At 40.5% G+C, this 20,814-nt stretch overlaps 1 pseudogene; it reads right to left on the reverse strand.

Moving 5' to 3' along the window:
* Positions 1–11,800: 11,800 nt before the first annotated feature.
* LOC132353871 (AP-2 complex subunit beta-like) lies at positions 11,801–12,649 on the reverse strand (annotated as a pseudogene).
* Positions 12,650–20,814: the final 8,165 nt, after the last annotated feature.

The raw sequence follows: 20,814 nt of genomic DNA on the forward strand, positions 1-20,814 counted from the left end.
CACCGCCTACCAGCTTGTCCACAGTAGTTGGCCCTGCCATAAGAGGAAGGTGTGTGCATCCCACACAAGGGACATCCCTGGAGCATGTGGCTCTGCTGGCCAGAGGACAATGTGCTGGGGGGGCCATATCAGTCATCTCCTATGTAAGGCCACTTCTCCGAGACCCGGGAATGTAACAACCTGAACCTACAAAGAGAATTAGGAAACACAAGGAAATAGAGGAATATGTTACAAATGAAGTAACAAGACACAACATCAGACAAAGAACTGAATAAAACAGGGATAAGCATTCTAGCCGATAAAAAAATTGTTCACAGTAATGATTATAAAGATGCTCACCCAAGTCAGGAGAAGAATAGATGGACATAGTGAGGATTTCAACAAAGAGTAATAAGATGTCAAAAAGAACCAAACAGCTGAAAAATACAATAAATGAGATTAAAACACACACACACACACACGAGGGAAGCAACATTATATTATATATTATATGATACAGAAGAACAGATCAGTGAAATGGAAAACAGAGTAGTGAAAGCCACCCAAGCTGAATAGCACAAAGAAAAAAGAATTAAGACTATAGGTAGGGGCTTCCCTGGTGGCGCAGTGGTTGAGAATCTGCCTGCCAATGCAGGGGACACGGGTTCGAGCCCTGGTCTGGGAAGATCCCACATGCCGCGGAGCAACTAGGCCCGTGAGCCACACCTACTGAGCCTGTGCGTCTGGAGCCTGTGCTCCGCAACGAGAGGCCGCGATAGTGAGAGGCCCGCACACCGCGATGAAGAGTGGCCCCCGCTCGCCGCAACTAGAGAAAAGCCCTCGCACAGAAACGAAGACCCAACACAGCCATAAATAAATAAATAAATTAAAAAAAAAAAGACTATAGGTAAAGGGACCTCTGAGACAACATCAAGAATATTCACATGAGCATTACAGGGGTCCCAGAAAGAGGAGAAGAGAGAAAGAGGCAGAGAACATATTAGAGGATATAGTAACTGATAACTTTCCTAACCTGGGGAAGGAAACACACATCCAGGTCCAGGAAACACAGAGTCCCAAACAAGATGAAGACAGACAGGTCCACACCAAGACATATTTTAAAGTGCCATAAATTTAAGGTAAAGAAGGCTCATAGAAGCAGTGAAATAAAAGCATCTAGTTATGTTCAAGGTATTCCCATAAGACTGTCAGCTGACTTTTCAGCAGACTTTGCAGACTAGGAAGGAATGACAGGATATATTCAATGCGCTAAAAGGAAAAAGCCTACAACAAGAATACTCTACCAGCAAGATTATGATTCAGAATTGAAGGAGAGGGCTTCCCTGGTGGTGCAGCGGTTGAGAATCTGCCTGCCAATGCAGGGGACACGGGTTCAAACCCTGGTCCGGGAAGATCTCACATGCCGCGGAGCAACTACGCCCGTGTGCCACAACTACTGAGCCTGTACTCTAGAGCCCGTGAGCCACAACTACTGAAGCCCACGCCCCTAGAGCCCGTGCTCCACAACAAGAGAAGCCACCGCAGTGAGAAGCCCACACACCGCAATGAAGAGTAGCCCCTGCTCGCCGCAACTAGAGAAAGCCTGCGTGCAACAATGAAGACCCAGGGCTTCCCTGGTGGCGCAGTGGTTGGGAATCTGCCTGCCAATGCAGGGGACACGGGTTCGAGCCCTGGTCTGGGAAGATCCCACGTGCCGCGGAGCGGCTGGGCCCGTGAGCCACAGTTACTGAGCCTGCGCGTCTGGAGCCTGTGCTCCGCAACAAGAGAGGCCGCGATGGTGGGAGGCCCGCGCACCGCGATGAAGAGTGGTCCCCGCTTGCCGCAACTGGAGAAAGCCCTCGCACAGAAGCGAAGACCCAACACAGTCATAAATAAATAAATAAATAAAAGACCGTGAATTTCAAAAAAAAAGACCCAATGCAGCCAAAAATAAATAAATAAATAAATTTATGGAAAAAAAAAGAATTGAAGGGGAGATCAGGAGTTTCCCAGACTAGCAAAAGCCAAAAGAGTTCATCCCTAATAAAGCAGCCTTATAAGCAATGTTGAAGGAATTTACTTAAGCTTAAAAGAAGTCTCACTAATTATTGATAGGAAGAAGAAAACAAACAAAAGTAAAAATCTCACTGCAAAAAGTATACATAGAGTAAGGGTAGTAGATCAAAGACTTAAGCTTCTGTAAAGAATAAAAGACAATAGTAGTATGTTTTTTTAAAAAGAGAGGGCCCAAATAAACCAGAAATGAGAGATGAAGTTACAACAGACACCACAGAAATACAAAGTATCCTAACAGATTACGACAAACAATTATACACCAACAAATGGGACAACCTAGAAGAAGTGGATAAATTCCTAAAAACATAAATCTTCCAAGACTGAGTTAGCAATAAATAAAAAATCTAAACAGATCAATTACTAGAAATGAAATCAATCAATAATCAAAAAACTCCCAATAAATAAATGCCCAGGACCAGGTGGCTTTACTAATAAATTCTACCACACATTTAAAGGACAGTTAACATCCTTCTCAAGCTATTCCAAACAATTGATGAAGGAGTGCTTCCAAACTTATTTTCTGAGGCCAGCATCATCTATATATGAAAACCAGATAAACACACTACCAAAAAAGGTAAATTACAGGCCAATATCCCTGATGAACATAGATGCAAAAACCCTCAACAAAATATTAGTAAACTGAATTCAACAATACACTAAAAGAACCATACACCATGATCAAATGGATCATCTCAGCAATGCAGGAATGACTCAGTCTATGCAGATCAATTAAGTGACACACCAGATTAGCAGAAAAAAGGATAAAATCATATGATCAACTTCATACCTCCAGCAAAGGATTTGGCAAAATTCGACAAAATTCAACATTTGAATTATGATAAAAACTCTCAACAAGGTGGGTATAGAGGCAACATACCTTTTTATAATAAAGGACAGGGACTTCCCTGGCAGTCCAGTCGTTGGGAATTTGCGATTCCACTGCAGGGGGTGTGGGTTCAATCCCTGGTCAGGGAACTAGGGTCCCCCATGCTATGCTGTGTGGCTTGAATGAATGGATGAATGAATGAATGAATAAAGGGTATATATGACAAAAGGAGACCTAACACCATAGTTAATTGTGAAAAGCAGAAAGCATCTCCTCTAAGAACATGAACAAGACAAGGACGCCTACTCTCACCACTTTTATTCAACACAGGATTAATAGTTGTAGCCACAGCCAAAAGACAAAAATAAAAATACAAAATAGGATCTAACTTGTAAAGGAAGTAAAACTGTCACTCTTTGCAGATGACATGATAATATGTAGAGAAAACCCTAAAGATCTCACCAACAAATTATTAGCATAAATAAACTCAGTAAATTTGAAGTATACACAATTTTTTTCTTTTTTTAATTAACTTTTTTGGAGTATAGTTGCTTTACAATGTTGTGTTAGTTTCTACTATACAGCAAAGTGAAGCACCTATACGTATACATATATCCCCTCTTTTTTGGATTTCCTTCCCATTTAGGTCACCACAGAGCACTGAGTAGAGTTCCCTGTGCTATACAGTAGGTTCTCATTAGTTATCTATTTTATACATAGTATCAATAGGGTATATCTGTCAATCCCAATCTCCCAATTTCTCCCATCCCCCCTTTTCCCCCCTTGGTGTCCATATGTTTGTTCTCTACATCTGTGTCCCTATTTCTGCTTTGCAAATTAGATCATCTATAGCATTTTTCTAGATTCCACATATGTGTGTTAATATACGATATTTGTTTTTCTCTTTCTGACTTACTTCTCTCTGTATGACTCTCTCTAGGTCCATCCACGTCTCTACAAATAACCCAATTTTGTTCCTTTTTATAGTTGAGTAATATTCCATTGTATATATGTACCACATCTTCTTTATCCATTACTCCATTGATGGACATTTAGGTTGCTTCAATGTCCTGGCTATTGTAAATAGTGTCACAGTGAATATTGGGGTGCATGTGTCTTTTTGAATTATGGTTTTCTCTGGGTACATGCTCAGTAGTGGGATTGCTGTATCATAACGTAGCTCTATTCTTAGTTTTTTAAGGAACCTCCATACTGTTCTCCATAGTGGCTGTATCCATTTATATTCCCACCAACAGTGCAAGAGGGTTCCCTTTTCTCCACACCCTCTCCAGCATTTATTGTTTGTAGATTTTTTTTTGGCTGCTTTGGGTCTTCGTTGCTGCACGCGGGCTTTTCTCTAGTTGCAGCGAGTGGGGGCTACTCTTCGTTTTGGTGCACGAGATTCTCATTGTGGTGGCTTCTCTTGTTGTGGAGCATGGGCTCTAGGTGCATGGGCTTCAGTAGTTGTGGCATGCAGGCTCAGTAGTCGTGGCTCGCAGGCGCTAGAGCACAGGCTCAGTAGTTGTGGCGCACGGGCTTAGTTGCTCCACAGCATGTGGGATCTTCCCAGACCAGGGCTCAAACCCGTGTCCCCTGCATTGGCAGGCGGATTCTTAACCACTGCACCACCAGGGAAGCCCTGTAGATTTTTTTGATGATGGCCATTCTGACCAGTGTGAGGTGATACCTCATTGTAGTTTTGATTTGTATTTCCCTAATAATTAATGGTGTTGAGCATCTTTTCATGTGCCTGTTGGCCATCTGTAAGTCTTCTTTGGAGAAATGCCTATTTAGGTTTTCCACCCATTTTTTGATTGGGTTATTTTTTTTTTTTTGATATTGAGCTACATGAGCTGTTTGTATATTTTGGAGATTAATCCTTTGTCAGTTGCTTCATTTGCAAATATTTTCTCCCATTGTGAGTGTTATCTTTTCGTCTTGTTTATGGTTTCCTTTGCTGGGCAAAAAAGTTTTTAAGTTTAATTAGGTCCCGTTTGTTAATTTTTGTCTTTATTTTCATTGAAGTATATGCAATTAATATACAGAAATCTGTTATTTTTCTCTGCACTAATAACAATCAGAGAAATTAAGAAAAAAAATTTACAATTGTACCAAAAATAATAAAATACCTGGAAATAAATTTAACCACAGAGGTGAAAGATTTATATATTAAAAATTATAAGACATTGATGAAGGAAATTGAAGATGACACAAATAAATGAAAAGATATCCCATGCTCTTGGATCGGAAGAATTAATCTTTTTAAAATAGCCCTATTACTCAAAGCAACCTACAGATTTAAAGCAATCCCTATCAAAATACCCATGACATTGTTCACAAACAGAACAAATAATCGCCAAATAAATATAGAACCACAAAATACCCACACTGCCAAAGCAATCCTGAGAAAAAAAGACCAAAGCTGGAGATAGCATGCTCCCTGACTACAATAATCACAAAAACAGACACATAGATCAAGGGAATAGAATAGAGAGCCCAGAAAGGAACCCACACACTTATGGTGAATAAATCTACCACCAAGGAGGCAAGAATATACAATGGAGAAAAGACAGTCTCTTCAATAAGTGGTGTTGGGAAAGCTGGAAGGCTACATGTAAAATAATGAATTTAGAACATTTCCTCACACCAGACACAAAATTCAAAATGGATTAAGGACCTAAAGGTGATACACCAAACCCTAAAACTCCTAGGAGAGAACATAGGCAGAACACTCCTTGACATAAATTGTAGCGATATTTTTTGGGGATCTGGCCTCTAAGGCAAAAGAAATAAAAGCAAAAATAAACAAATGGAAGCTAAATAAAGTTTAAGAGCTTTTGCACAGCCATGAAAACCATCAACAAAATCAAAATTCAAAGTGCAAAGTGTAAGAAAATATTTGTAAATGATATGACTGACAAAAGGTTAATATCTAAAATATATAAATGGTTCATACAACTCAATATCACACACAAAAAAAATGAACAACACAATCAATAATGGTCAGAAGACATGAATAGACATCTTTCCAAAGAAGATACAGATGGCTAAAAGGCAGATGCAAAGGTGCTCAACATCACTAATTATTAGAGAAGTTCAATTCAAAACAACCATGAGATATCAACCCCACACCTGTCAAAATAACCCTCATCAAAATGTCTATAGATACCAAATTATGGAGAGGATGTGGAGAAAAGTGAACCCTTGTACACTGTGGGTAGGATTGTAAATTGCTGCAGGCACTATGGAAAATAGGATGGAGGTTTCTCAAAAAGGTAAAAATAGAACTACCATATGATCCATCAATAACTCTCCTGGGTACCTATCTAGGAAAGAAATGAAAACAATAATTCCAAAAGACACATAAACCCCAATGTGTATAGCAGCACTATTGACAATGGCCAAGATACGAAAGCAACCAAAATGCCCATGAACAGACAAATGGATAAAGAAGATATAGTATATATGTACAATGGGATATTACACCACCATAGAAAGAATGAAATTCTGCCATTTGCAGCATTGTGGATGGACTCGAGAATATTATGCTTAATGAAGTAAGTCAGAGAAAGACAAATATTGTGTGATATCATTTATATGTGGAATCTAACAATAATACAAACGAATATATATGTAAAACAGAAACAGACTCACAGATCTGTAAACAAACTAGTGGTTACCAGTGGGGAGAGGTAAGGGGGGGAGGGGCAAATTAGGGGTATGGGATTAAGAGGTACAAACTACTATGTATAAAATAGATAAGCAACAAAGATATATTGTATAGGACAGGGAATTATAGCCATTCTCTTGTAAAAACTTTTAGTCAAGTGTAATCTGTAAAAAATCCCCGATCACCTGAGACTGATATAGTATTGTAAATAAACTATAATTTTCAAAAATAAAAACAATTGGATAGAGGATCTGAATACGCATTTTGCCAAAAACAAAACAAACAAACAAAAAGACGGCTAAAAGGCACATGGAAACATGCTCAACAGCACTAATCATCAGGAGGGAAATGCAAATCAAAACGACAAAAAGAGATCACCTTACTGGTGTCAGAATGGCTATCATCAAAATGACAACAATTAATAAGTGTTGCTGAGGATGTGGAGAAAAGAGCACTCACCTGTACTGTGGCTAAGGATGTAAGTCAGTGCAGCCACTACTGAAAACATTACAGAGGGTTCTGAAAACATAAAAAAATAAAACTACCATATGAGTTAGAAATTCCACGTATGGTTATTTATCCAAAGAAAACAAAACAAAGCAAAAAACTAATTTAAAGAGATACATGCACCCCTGTTTTCATTGCAACATAACTTACAATAACCAATATATGGCAGAAACCTAAATGTTCAATGATAGACAAATGGATAAAAAAGTGATATATATATATATATATATATATATATATATATATATATATATATATACACACACACACACATACATGTATACACATACATACATATGAATATACACAACGCACATACACATACACATATATATACATGTATCTATACACATATGTAGATATATATTCATATACAGATACATATATGTATATATGTGTATATAAATGTACATATACAGTTATATATTATATATTACTCAGCCATAAAAAGATAAAATCTTGTCATTTTTGACAACATGGATGGACCTAGAGAGTATTATGCTCAGTGAAGTAAGTCACATAGAGAAAGACAAATACCACATGATCTCACTTACATGTGTAATCTAAAAACAAAACAAACACAACAAAACCAGTCTTACAGACACAGTGAACAAATTTGTGATTGCAAAAGGGGAGGTGAGTGGGTCTTGGACAAGACAGGTGAAGGGGTATAAGAAGTACAAAATTCCAGATATATGATAAAAATTGACAAGAATTTAATATACAGAATAAAGAATATGGTTCATGATATTGCAGTAACTGTGGAAGGGGACAGATGGTTACTAGACTCATCAAGGTGATCGTTTTGTAGTATAATTAAATGCTGAATCATTATGTTGTACATCTGAAACTAATGTAATATTATATGCCAACTATTCTTCAATTAAAAAAAAAAGAAAGAAAGAAAAAGAATGCATGCCCTGACAGCATTTCACCTGAGCCATTTCTTGGGAGTGTGTTTATAATGAACAGCCTTGAGGAATGAGCTAATGTGTCTCCCTCAGACAAACAGGAACCTGCTAACCTCTCATTTTAAAAGCAGTGGAGTCCTCAAACTCAGTGTTCCTCAGTGTAACACAACCGAGTCCATACGTAGCACTCAACTGGATCCCTCTCTGTCATCCCAGTGGGAACTGGGGTGTGGGGAAGGAGAACCAATACAATATTATGCTCATGCTTGCTGTGCCATAAGTAATAAAACCTTTTGTCTCTGAAAAAAACCTCAATTAAAGAACCTAACTTTACAATTAAAGGAACTAGGAAAAGAACAAACTAAGCCCAATATTAGCAGAATGAAATAAATAATAAGGATTAGAGCAGTTATAAAAGTAATAGAAGGACCTACTGTCTAGCACAGGGAACTCTACTCAATACTCTGTAGTGATCTATATAGGAAAAGAATCTCAAAAAGAGTGGATATGCGTATAACTGATTCACTTTACTGAACACAACATTGTACATCAACTATACTCCAATAAAAATTAAAAATAAAGTAATAGAGACTACAAAAACAGTAGAAGGGGGCTTCCCTGGTGGCGCAGTGGTTAAGAATCCGCCTGCCAATGCAGGGGACACGGGTTCAATCCCTGTTCCGGGAAGATCCCACATGCCGCGGAGCAACTAAGCCTGTGCACCACAGCTACTAAGCCCTCGCGCCTAGAGCCTGTGCTCCGCAACAAGAGAAGCCACCGCAATGAGGAGCCCACGCACCGCAACGAAGAGTAGCCCCCGCTCGCCGCAACTGGAGAAAAGCCTGCGTGCAGCAACGAAGACCCAACACAGCCAAAAATAAATAAATAAATTTTAAGAAAAACAGACAAGGGCACGATGAGAAAAGTAGAGATCAACATTCCTGAATAACGTAGATGAAATATACTCAAAATACTGGCAAACTAAATTCAGCAGCACATTGAAGGGATTCCTTCACCATGATTAGGTGGGATTTATGCCTGTATGCAAGGATGGTTCAATGTATGCAAATCAATAAATGTGATAGGGCTTCCCTGGTGGCGCAGTGGTTGGGAGTCTGCCTGCCAATGCAGGGGACACGGGTTCGAGTCCTGGTCTGGGAAGATCCCACATGCCGCGGAGCAACTAAGGGCGTGAGCCACAACTACTGAGCCTGCGCATCTGGAGCCTGTGCTCCGCAACGGGAGAGGCCGCGACAGTGAGAGGCCCGTGCACCGCAATGGAGAGTAGCCCCCACTCGCTGCAACTAGAGAAAGCCCTCACACAGAAACGAAGACCCAACACAGCCAAGGATAAATAAATAAATAAATAAATTTTTTTTTTAGAATGTGATATATTACATTAAGAGAATAAAGGGAAAATATCATATTAATAGATACATGAACATTATTTGACAAAATCCAACTTCCTTTCATGATAAAGATTGTCAAGAAATTAGTTACAGAAGGAATATACCTCAACACATTAAAAATCATATGACAAGCCCAAAGCTAACAGTCCCAAAAGTGTTTCTCCTAAGTTTCAGCCAAGACAAGGTTACCAATTCTTGCCCCTTCTATTCAAAGTAGTACTGGAATTCCTAACCAGAGCAAGTAGGCAAGAAAAATAAAGTAAATCCAAGTCATAAAGGTAAACCTAAATTTTCTGTTTGCAGATGACATGTTTTTATATCTACAAAAACCTAAAAATGCCACTTCCAAAAAACTGTTCAAACTAATAAATAAAACGAGTAAGCAGCATGACACAAAATCAACATATAAAAATCACTTGTGGTTCTGTATACTAACAACAGAAACTATCAGAAAAGGTTAAAAAAAAAGTCCCATTTACAATAGCACCGAAAAGAATAAAATATTTAGGAGTAAAGTTAACCAAGAATGTAAAAGAGCTGTACACAGCAAACTATAAAATATTGATGAAAGAATGTGAAGAAGACACAAATAAATGAAACAATCGCCCATATTACTAGATTGAATAAATGAACATTGTTAAAAATGTCCATACTATCCAAATGTCCAAAGCAATCTTGAGCACAAAGAGCAAAGCTGAAGGCATCACGCTTCATAATTTCAAACTATACTACAAAGCATACTAATCAAAGCAGTATGGTCACAGTACAAAAACAGACATATAGAACAATGGAACGAAATAGAGACCTCAGAAATAAATCCACATATTTACAATCAATTGATCTTTGACAAAAGTGCCAGGAATATACAATGAGAAAAGTATCTTCTCTTCAGTAAATTCTTGGGAAACTGAATATTCACAAGCATAAGGAAGAAATTAGACTTGAATCTCACACTGTATACAAAAACTAATTCAAACTGGTTTAGAGAATTAAATAGAAGATCCAAAACTGTAAAGTTACTAGGAGAAGATATACGGGGGAAAACATTTCTTGACACTGCAATGGGCATTGTATTTTTAGATGTGACCACAAAAGCACAGGCAGCAAAAGCAAAAAAAAAAAAAAATTGAAAAACAGATTGCATTAAACTATAAAGCTTTGAACAGCAAAGGAAACAATTTACAGTGAGCAGAGTGTACCTACAAAATGGGGAAAATATTTGAAAATCCTCTCTAATATGTATAATAATGCTCAAACAATTGAGTAGAAAAAACACAACAAATAACCTTATTTTTCTTTCAGGGACACTTTTCCTTGCTTTAATATATTTTGGCGACGCCGGCAGCCCGGCTCTGAAGCAGCGCGAGTTCCGGCCAGCGCCCGCTCCTCCCTGGTGGTCGGCCCACGTCGAGTCCCGCGTGGAGATGGCAGATGATCTTGGAGACGAGTGGTGGGAGAACCAGCCGGCAGGAGCAGCCAGCAGCCCAGGTGAGTTCTGAGCGTTCAGTCATGGTACAAGAAAAGTTCATTCCGAAGCTACAAACCTCTTTGGATTCCTGAGGCTTCTTTCTGGAACTGGAAGTGGAAACTGAGTGACTGCCCCACATGTTCCCTAACAAACAAAATAAAATCAATTTGAAAAGTACAGGCTTATTCAGAGGAGACAAGGAGGGACAAGGAAGGAAGAATGGCCTATATTTACTGCATGCTGTTTGGTGCTAAGGACCTCATGTTTGTCAACAGCAGAAATTGGAAAGGTGTCAAATAGTGACCTTGCAGAGGGAAAGTTCCCAAAGAAAGTGGGACACGGGTTCGATCCCTGGTCTGGGAAGATCCCACATGCCGCGGAGCAACTGGGCCCATGAGCCACAATTACTGAGCCTGCGCGTCTGGAGCCTGTGCTCCGCAACAAGAGAGGCCGCGATAGTGAGAGGCCCGCGCACTGCGATGAAGAGTGGCCCCCGCTTGCCGCAACTGGAGAAAGCCCTCACACAGAAACGAAGACCCAACACAGCCATAAATAAATAAAATTTAAAAAAAAAAAAAAAAAAAAAAAATATATATATATATTTTGTCTTTTGCTGCTTTTGAAGCAAGCTCTCAATTACAAAATATCAAACTACAGTCAAAAATGCCAACCACTGGCACAGGATGGAGAAGCCCACAAGTAAGGACAGACAGCAGCCGGTGGCAAGAGGTGGGAAGTGATTGAAGCTGTGGCTACAAATGCTCAAGTGTCGGATAGCTAAAACTATTCAAAAGGTTGTGCCCTAACATTAGCACAGGTCAGACCCGTCACTACCTTAGCGGGTGGCATCGGTGTGTTTAGGTTCAGATTCCACACGGCAATACAGTTTCTTCTGGTTAAGATTTCTTGGCTTGCACCAATCACAGGATGGCCTGAGGGCACCGGACCAGTCTATTAGTTTTTCAAAACACTGTCGTAGACCTGATAGATGTACTGGAAGGCTTCAGGAGCTAGCTCTACACTTCGGTGACAGTGTGTAATTTAGGGTTTCTGGCTGGCTATGGAGCTGAGCCAAAACCCAAATGCCATTAGTTAGTCAGGGATTGGTACAGAATGTCCTGTCCTTCCACATTCCTCTTGGCAATAGTATAAACGTTGTTGTTTTGCAATTTGTTGGAAACAGTGTCAGCATTTAAATGACTTTCCTTAATCTGAAACTGAAGTTCATTTTCATTGGGAATATCCTTCCATGTTGTAAGGAAGACCTGGCGTTTCATCTTCAAAAAACATATTGAGTGGGATGAGGCAGCTGAAGTAGAAGACATCACTATTGTTTTTCACAGCTACCTGCAGGTTGTTCAGAGGTTCTATCTTCATGACTGGGTCCAAGGTGTGGAGAGGCAGGGAGATATCAATGCTCTGGTTTGCTATCAGTGGTGTAGGGATGGCCAGAGGAGTGCTGGGGATGACACCAAAGTTATTCTTGTTAAACTGAATTGCCAAGTCTATCATGTGCTACAGAGCTTTCTTTATGAAGTTCATTTCCATATAGATGTGCCCTTGGCAGTGAGTCAATGTTCCTGAAATCTCCAAGCCTTTAGCCTTTACTGCAGGCAGCCAGACAGCCTTAGGAGCCCCATAGCCACCAGATGCCATGACTATCCCCATAGAGAGTTCACGTTGGTTATTCAGACCACTGCTGACCACAGCAGGAGTAGGTGAAGGAGCAAAGGTTGCAGGCACTGGTGCTGGGGTGAAGGATTGTCCCACCAGAGTATGTAGCCCTCCCACCAAGCGGTCCATCTTTTTGAATTATACTTTTGTCTGGATATAAGCCCAGGAGAGGGGTTGCTGGATCATACGGCAACTCTATTTTTATTTTTTTGAGGAACCTTCCTACTGTTTTCTATAGTGACTGCACCAATTTACATTCTCACCAACAGTGTAGAAGCATTCCCTTTTCTCCACACCCTCTCCAGCATTTATTTGTAGACTTTTAAATGATGGCCATTCTGACCAGTTTAAGGTGATACCACACTGTAGTTTTGATTTGCATTTCTCTAATAATTAGCAATGGTGAGTATCTTTTCATGTGCCTATTGGCCATCTGCATGTCTTCTTTGGAGAAATGTCTAGTTAGGTCTTCTGCCCATTTTTTTGATTGGGTTGGGTTTTTTTGTGATTCAGTTGTATGAGCTGTTTGTATATTTTGGAAGCCCTTGTAGGTTGCATCATTTGCAAATAGTTGCTCCCATTTCATAGTTTGTCTTTTCATTTTCTTTATGGTTTCCTTTGTTGTGCAAAAGCTTTTAAGTTTGTAAAGGTCCCACCTGTTTATTTTTCTTTTATTTCCATTGCCTTGGGAGAATGATCTACAAAAACATTGGCACAACTTATGACAGAGAATGTTTTGCCTATGTTCCCTTCTACAAGTTTTATGGTGTCATGTGTTATATTTAACTCTTTCAGCCATTTTGAGCTTATTTTTTTGCATGGTGTGAGGGTATTTTCTAACTTCAGTGGTTTACCTGTGCCTCTCCAACATTCCCAATACCACATGCTGAAGAGACTGTCTTTTTTCCCATTGTATATTCTTGCCTCCTTTGTCGAAGATTAATTGACCATTGGTGTGTGGGTTTATTTCTGGGCTCTCTAGTCTGTTTCAGCGATCCATATGTCTGTTTCTGTGCGAATCTCATGCTGTTTTGATTACTGTAGCTTTGTAGTATTCTCTGAAGTCTGGAAGCATTATGTCTCCTGCTTTGTTCTTTTTCCTCAGGATTGCTTTGGCAATTCTGGGTTGTTTATGGTTCCATATAAATTTTACGATTCTTTGTTCTAGTTCTGTGAAAAATATCATGGGTAAATTGATAGGGATGGCATTAAATCTGTAGATTGCTTTGGGTCCAATGGCCATTTTAATAATATTTCTTCCAATCCAAGAGCATAGGATATCCTTCCATTTCTTTGAATCCTCTTCACTTTCCTTTATTAATGTTTTATAGTTCTCAGCTTATAAGTCTCTCACAACCTTGGTCACGTTTATTCCCAAGTATTTAATTTTTTTGGATGCAATTTTAAAAGGGATTTTTTTTTCCATTCTGTTTCTGCTATTTCATTGTTAATATAAAGACATGGAACCAGTTTCTGTATTTTAATCTTGTATCCTGCTACCTTGCTGAATCTGTTTATCAGTTCTAGTAGTTTGTGTGTGGAGTCTTTAGGTTCTATATATCGTACCATGTCATCTGCATATAATGAAAATTTTACCTCTTCCCTTCCAATTTGGATATATTTTCTTTCTTTTTCTTGTCTGATTGCCTTGGCTAGACTTCCAATATTATGTTGAATAGAAGTGGTGAGACTGGGCATCCTTGTCTTGTTCCAGATTTTAGTGAGAACGCTAAGTGCTTTTCACCATTAAGTATCATATTGGCTGTGGGTTTGTCATAAATAGCTTTTAGTATGTTAAGATATGTTCCCTCTATACCCACTTTCATAAGAGTTTTTATCATAATGGATGGTGAAATTTGTCAAATGCTTTTTCTGAATCTATTGAGATGATCATGTCATTTCTGTCTTTTTTGTTGTTGATGTGGTGTATCACACTGATTGATGTGCATATGTTGAAACATCCTTGTGACCCTAGGATAAATTCAACACGTTCATGGTGTATGATCTTTTTTATGTGTTGTTGGGTTCAGTTTGCCAACATTTTGTTGAGAATTTTAGGTTCTATATTCATCAAAGGTTTTGGCCTGTCATTTTCTTTTTTGGTGGTGTCTTTGTCTGATTTTGGTATCAGGGTGATAGTGGCTTCATAGAATGTCTTTGGGAGGCTTCCTTTCTCTTCGATCTTTTGGAAGACTATCAGAAGGCATATGTGGTGACCAGAGCTTGCACTGGATGTTGAACGGGGCCTCCTCTTTGCTCTGTGGTTGACACAGCTCTCTCGGGGGCAGGGTCTGCTCCCTAGTTGTTGGAATAGAAGGCCCCAGGTGTGTTTCTGTGCTGGATTAGAGAGCATAATGAGGTAGGCTGGATTGGAGCACTCCCAATGGGAGGGGAGTCACTGAGCATTCCTCTGCTGGAGCTGTCCACCAGGAAGTGTGCTCTGCATTGCCACCTGTCACCCACAGTGTGGGCTCACAAAGTACACTGTTGTTGGCACTGCCCTCAGCCCCGCCTCAACTGTGGGAATGCAGGCAATCAGCCCTGGTGTCCCTTAGGCACAGTGTTCACAAAGCCACCAGCACAGATCCGTAGGTGCTAATCCACTGATGTCAGGTTCCAGGACCACAGTAGTCCCACAAATGGACCCACTGTGGCAGCTATGGAAGCAGACTAGACCCCAGCCCAGCCCAGCCTTCATGTGCCAGTGCCCACGAAGCCCACAGCTACTAAGGCTGGACCCATCCCAGCCACGGGAGTGCCCACTGTCCACTCGGATGTCCCACAGGCACTGAGTTTATAAAGCCAGTGGCAGTGGCATAAATCTGCAAATTGCACAGCCATGGGGAGAGGGCTCAGGTATCAGCCCTGCTTCCTAAGTCAGGCAGTACCTGGGGATCCACTCTGATTTCAGCCCCACCTCCACGTGTGGGCAACCTGCTGGCGCTTGTGTGCTCCCAGAGGTTGTCGTAGAGGTGGGACCAAGAAAGAGGCTGCTGTGGTGGACCTGCCCCTCCCTTCACCTGCCCCTCAACAATGATGTTTTGCTTCTATGGCCAGCCTGGTCTTCTTCCGCATACACCCCGGGTTGGGCACATACCACACTCCAGCCCCTTCGGGCTGTCTGCGTGTGGCCAAACCCAGCCCAATCCCTCGGTCTGTCCTCTGAAGCCCAAGTTTCAGCACCCAAAACCCACACACTCCAGCAGGCACACGTCTTGGGCTGAGGACTGCAGCGAGGGAACACAGGTCCTCTGTGCAGGTCTCTGTTTTGTCTGCTGCAAACTGACTGCTGCACTCTCCTCCAAGCCTCTGCAGCTCTGTTTCTCTCCCAGCGCATGTCCCCACTGGTGAAGGGGCTTCCCAGGGTGAGGGAAACTGTCCTCTTTCACAGCTCCCTCCCAGGAGGGAGCTGCTGCTGCTGCTGCTGCTGCTTCTTTTTTTCTTTCATCCTATCTCATTACGTGGAGATCTTTCTTGCACGTCTGGGTGTCTGCGATCTTCTGCTGGCATTCAGTAGGTATTCTGTGAGGATTGTTCCACATGTATGTATTTTTTATGTATTTGTGAGAGGAGTGAACTCCACGTTCTTCTGTTCTGCCCTCTTGATTCAACCTCTATATGATTTGTTTGCCTTTTTTCTTCTACTCCAGGAAATCAAATTATCAATGCCTGAAGGAGACTGACCAGAGGCCCAAGGACACAGAAAATATCAAGGTCATTACACAAATATCAGCCCCACAGAACCCCTAAAGCCCAGATCCTGAAGAAGCAAAAGAGGAGACAAACTGCCTCAAAAGGGATATTAGTCATGTATACTCCCTGGAAGAGTACATCAAAGGGCTTTTTTCCACTGATGATGACAAGAGATGCTACAAAGGCACTTTTTCAATATAATGGAGAACAAAAACGATTATATTGGCACTGTCATTTATTTTCCCCGACCATCATTGAGGTTGGGTGCCTCTTCATATGTAAATTGATTGTTTTTATTTCTTTTTCAGTGAAATTTGATTTCATAGGTTCCAAATATTTTTATTTGTTGCTTCTATTTTTTCTCTTGATTGAGAGGCAATTCGAATATACTGTATATTTGTGGTGTCTTCTCCCACAGCATCTTTCCAAATCAATTACTGTCCACACAGTCACTAAAAAATTTGTCAAGAACTTGTTGTCACAGGTCATCCACCACTCAAGACACCTGATATGCGGGCCATCTGCCCTGCACAGCCTTACATCAAGAGCTCTGTACTGAGCTCTTTGCTCTCAACTTGTGGACCAGAAAGAGGACAGGATGCGGATATCATTATTTCCTCACAACCTGCACTCAAGCACATTGGCCACTGCTCAAACATCATTCCCAAGCTGACAGACAACAGGCCTGGGATCTTCTCCTATGATTTTCCCCCAGCTTGCCACCAAGACATTTGATCTGGACCAAGTCACCATCACCTTAATGCTGAGAAGTTTTTTCTAAAAGGAACCTCGGGCTTGCCTGGTGGCGCAGTGGTTAAGAACCCGCCTGCCAATGCAGGGGACACAGGTTCAAGCCTTGGTCTGGGAAGATCCCACATGCCACAGAGCAACTACGCCAGTGTGCCACAACTACTGAGCCTGCACTCTACAGTCCACGTGCCACAACTACTGAGCCCACGAGCCACAACTACTGAAGCCCATGCGCCTAGAGCCCATGCTCTGCAACAAGAGGAGCCACCGCAATGATAAGCCCGCACACCACATGGAAGAGTAGCCCCTGCTCACCACAACTAGAGAAAGCCCGTGTGCAGCAACAAAGGCCTAACTCAACCATAAATTAATTAATTTTTTTTAAAAAGCAACATGAATGGATCTAGAGAACAGTATGCTTAATGAAAGAAATAAGAGGAAGACAAACGCTATATGATCACTTATAGGTGAAATCTAAAAAAATAATACATAAATTTATATACAAAACAGAAGTAGACTCACAGACATAGAAAACAAACTTATGGTTACCAAAGGGGAGAGGGAGGGGAAGAGGGACAAATTAGGGTATGAAATTAACATACAGAAACTATTACACATAACATAGATAAGCAACAAGGATTTACTATGTAGCACAGTGAATTTTATTCAGTATCTTGTAATAACCTATAATAGAATGTATCATGGTCCAAACGCCAGTTGGAAAAGAATTTCCAGACATAAGGCAGAATGTAAAGAAGGTAGAATTTGTTAGAGGGAAGGGTCGTTGCCAGAACAGCAGGCCGACTTCCTAGCAGTCTGGGAGAGTTGAGCCTGAACATGTGCTATTGATCAGTTTTTACAGCCAGAAAACAAAGGAATGGTCCAAGGTGAAAATTTCATTTACTGATTGGTCGAGGCACATATACCTTCCTTCTATAGTGTGAAAGTGGGACAGGGCAGATTCCTTTCCTTATTTGGGACAGGTCCCGTCACCCAGGTGGGCTCAGGAATTTCATAACCATCGCAACATGGCAGAGAGGGCAATTAAAGAGTCCGGTAGGGGGTGAAAGGCTGAAACTTTTTCAGGCAGGGTCGTCCTTTGTCCTTGGAGCATCACAGAATGTAATCTGCAAAAAGAAAACCAAACAAAAAAACTATGCTGTACAACAGAAACAGTATTTTAAGTCACTTATACTTCAAAAGAGAAAAAAAGAATTTCCCATATTTCCATATATTTTTATGGCTTGATAGGTTACTTTCTCAGTGCTGAAAATTATTCCATTCCCAGAATACCCTAGAGTATACTTTTCCATTCATCTACTGAAGGGCACGTTGGTTTCATTCACATTTTGGCAATATTGAATAAAGATGCTAAAAATACCCATATGCTGGTTTTTGTATGGACAAATGTTTTTAATTCCTTTCAGCATATATCCATGAGAACACCTGCTGGATTGTATAATAAGAGCATGTTCAATATTGTAGAAAGTGTCAATCTCACTTCCAAAGAAGCTCTATTATTTTTCATTTCCACCAGCAACGAACGAGAATTCCTATTGCTCTGCAGCATTTGTTGTTGTCATTGTTCCACATTCTGGCCATTCTAAGGCTAATGTAGTGGTATATCATTGCATTTTAAATTTGCATTTTAATGGCAGCATTTAATCTGGATTATTCTTCCATATACTTACATGCAAAGTGTCTGTTTTCTCTGGTGAGGTGTTTGTAAATTTTGTTGGTCCACTTGTTAACTGGGCTGCTTTTATTTTTTTTCCTACCCAATCTGTATTTATTTTATTACTCTTCTTGGCTTATTGCGTGAGAAAGGACTTTGAGTAAAATACTGAAAAGGAATGATGGAAGGAGACATCCTTGTAAAGTGAATTTTATTTTATTATTATTTTATTTATTTATTTCTGGCTGCGTTGGGTCTTTGCTGCTGGGCGCGGGCTTTCTCTAGTTGCGGCGAGCAGGGGCTACTCTTTGTTGTAGAGCACAGTCTTCTCCTTGCAGTGGCTTCTCTTGTGGAGCACAGGCTCTAGGCACACAGGCTTCAGTAGTTGTGGCACACGGGCTTAGTTGCTCCGTGGCATGTGGGTTCTTCCTGGACCAGGGCTCGAACCCATGTCCCTTGCATTGGCAGCCGGATTCTTAACCACTGTGCCACGACGGAGGTCCACATCCTTGAATTTTAACTGAACTTAGTGGGAAAGTTTCATGTTTGTTACCATTACGCATAATGTGAAGTTATAGTTTTTGTAGATTTTTGTTATCAACTTGAGAAAACTCCATTCTACTTCTATTTTACCGAGAATCTTTATGAAGACATATCTGATAAAGGATTTGTACTCAAATTATACCAAACAACCCCATGAAGACTGGTAAAGATTGAAACGCACACCTGGACAAAGAAGATATACAGACACTAAATGAGCATACAAGAATATACTCGTGATACTGGTGGAATGCATGTACAACCAACTTCGGAAGACAGTTCGGCAGTTTTTTTCCAAATCTAAACAGTCTCACCCCTTAGGATCCAAGAAGCACACCTCTTGTATTTAGACAACTGCTTTGAAAAACTGTGTTCAAACCAAAACTAGCATATGGACTTCCCTGGTGGTGCAGTGGTTAAGAATCCGCCTGCCAATGCAGGGGACACAGGTTTGATCCCTGATCCAGGAAGATCCCACATGCTACGGAGCAACTAAGCCCGTGAACCACAACTACTGAGCCTGCATACCACAACTACTAAAGCCTGCGCTCCAGAGCCCGTGTGTCCCAACGACTGAAGCCCACGCACCTAGAGCCCGTGCTCCACAAAAAGAGAAACCACCGCAATGAGAAGCCTGCGCACCGAAACGAAGAGTAGCCCCCGCTCGCCACAACTAGAGAAAGCCCATGCACAGAAAGGAAGACCCAACGCAGCCATAAATTAATTAATTAATTAATTAATTAATTAATTAATTTATGTATTAAAAAACAAAAACTAGCATCAAGTTATTATGCACAGCAGCTCTATTCATAATGGCTAAAAATGTAAAGATATCAGGATGTCCTTCTGTAGGTGAATTCATAAACAAATTATGGCACAAACATGTCAAGGGGAGCAGAACACACCACCCCAAAATATGTCCCTTTGACAAAAGGATTATTTTGGACTGATTAATTTAAAAAACAGCAGACCCAGGAAAATCTTTGAAAACCAAGTAGAAAATTTCCTTTTATGAAGTAAATTTACATTTGTTAAGGATATCTCCATTTGTAAGGGTGTGTCCCTCTCCGGACCAGGAATTGAATGACTAAATATTAAGAAAATCTTGTCAGTGAAATAGGCCTGGATATAAATCTGCATAACAACGATAGCCCTTGTTTACTGTGCTTTGCCTAATAACCTCCCTTAAATGGTTTCCTCCATTCCCTAACATCTTTCTTTTGTTATCAGCTGAAGATAGCATTTAAGGTAATGGCTTGGGCCATTTCAGGGAGTGACTCAGTTTTCCTGGGTATCTTTCAAGTATACAAGGAGGTAAGCATGGTATATATTAAACTTCTGATTATTTTTCTCCAGCTCATCTCCCTTTCATTACAAGGGGGATCTCAATGAAGAACAGAGAAGAGTAGAGGGAAAATTATTTTTCCTCTCACATACATGCAATGCAATAGTATTCAGAGATATAAAGGAATGGACCATCAACCCATGCAAAAAAAAAAAAAAGATGCATCTAACACTTACATTGCTAAGTGAAAGAATCCAGTCTGAAGTGCTACACACTGTACGACCTCATTTATATGATATTCTAGAAAAGGCAAAACAGACATGTTTTGGAAACAGTTTATGGAATATGTGG

This window comes from Balaenoptera ricei, chromosome 19 (genome assembly GCF_028023285.1).
Source record: "Balaenoptera ricei isolate mBalRic1 chromosome 19, mBalRic1.hap2, whole genome shotgun sequence".
In the NCBI taxonomy this organism is placed as follows: domain Eukaryota; kingdom Metazoa; phylum Chordata; class Mammalia; order Artiodactyla; family Balaenopteridae; genus Balaenoptera; species Balaenoptera ricei.